The 1,307-nt window shown below is 44.1% G+C and overlaps 1 long non-coding RNA gene across 1 annotated transcript; it reads left to right on the forward strand.

Moving 5' to 3' along the window:
• Positions 1-180: 180 nt before the first annotated feature.
• On the forward strand, positions 181-1,275 carry LOC121812447. The gene is made up of 3 exons (XR_006053060.1): positions 181-357; positions 443-699; positions 1,216-1,275. It is a non-coding gene; the product is annotated as an uncharacterized LOC121812447 (long non-coding RNA).
• The last annotated feature ends 32 nt before the right edge of the window (positions 1,276-1,307 follow it).

Here is a 1,307-nt window from a genome sequence, read left to right on the forward strand (position 1 = left end):
CTAAGTTTAGGTCTGCATCCATCACTACACCCACATTTCTCGCCTGGTTTGTGGTTTTATTAGTACTTTCCTCAAATGTGTCGAATATGTATTTTCTCATCTAAATGTCTACTGAGCCAGGGGGCGGTAATGTGCCTTAACATTGGTTTCCAACCAGGAAGAAGAAGAAGAAGAAGCTGTGAGCCAGGAGGGAGGGGGTGAGTGAGTGCTGAGCATGAGAAGGTGGGTGAGGGTGCGGGGGACTGAGCATTGACTGTAGAAAACATGGACAACGCGACAGCTCCCCGAAAATGAGGCCAAAACGTCTCTATCGCCGTCATAAACCCCGCCTCCTCCATGTTAGCGGATAAGACTGGGGTCAGACTAAAATTAATTTATTCTCTTTTGTTATCAATGGTTCTCATCACGCTGATTTATGTTCAAGGGGTCTCCTCTCCCATAGGTTTGATTCTAATTCCTACCGCGGTGATGTTAAATTGGAGTGAGACGTCATCATAGCAGCTTTGACTGGCAGCTGCAGTCACGGAGAAACTTGCGTATCTCTGTTCGGGAATAGCAGATAGAGCGTAGGCTCTGAGAGGAGGGTCGGCGTTTACGCTACGAAGACACGACCGAGTGTTTTAACCTGACAGCCTGAGGTGTTCTTCAGTAAACTGGACTCCCCGACAGAAGGACCCGAGGCCCTGCTGCACTTTTTCGGTAAGTTAAACGTGTTTGTAAGCTAATCCGTAACTACCGTCCTTAGCTCGGTCCTGAGACCTAGCTAGCTAAGATGAGGACTCGGCTGTCAGGGTTCGTTTAGCTAATCTGTGCAGGTGAATGAATTTACCCTGACTAAAGAAATCAAGAGAAACGCCCCAGGCTGCTCAGTCATTAATTAACGTCACTGTACTTTTATTACAAGTGTTATACTTTAAAAACAGCAGGCTGCACCTGCTGCAGCTGAATATTAAATATGTGCAAACAACAGCATGTTTTCAGTCTCTTGCCACATCTGTAAAGACAGTAACATTTTTTTTAAAGCTTGTACTTCAGTAACTCCTCATTAATCAGGAACTATGGATTAAAGTACTGTAGTGCAATACTGAAAAAAATGCAAGAGAAGAACTTCACATCCTGAGTGTGTGAGGACAGAAGAATCAGCTTTATTTCAATTTTGAGGGATAAAATTTATATTTGAGTTTGATGGTTCTTTTCTCTTCTTTTTGATTACAGGAGCTGCCCTCAGATTCAGACCTCAGCACCACCCAGTGACAGCAGACAGATCATCCAACATGTTCACATGTTAACTGCAAAATGAACTGATG

Source organism: Haplochromis burtoni, unplaced genomic scaffold (assembly GCF_018398535.1).
Source record: "Haplochromis burtoni strain Fernald_Lab_line unplaced genomic scaffold, NCSU_Asbu1 Contig_597, whole genome shotgun sequence".
NCBI classification, from domain to species: domain Eukaryota; kingdom Metazoa; phylum Chordata; class Actinopteri; order Cichliformes; family Cichlidae; genus Haplochromis; species Haplochromis burtoni.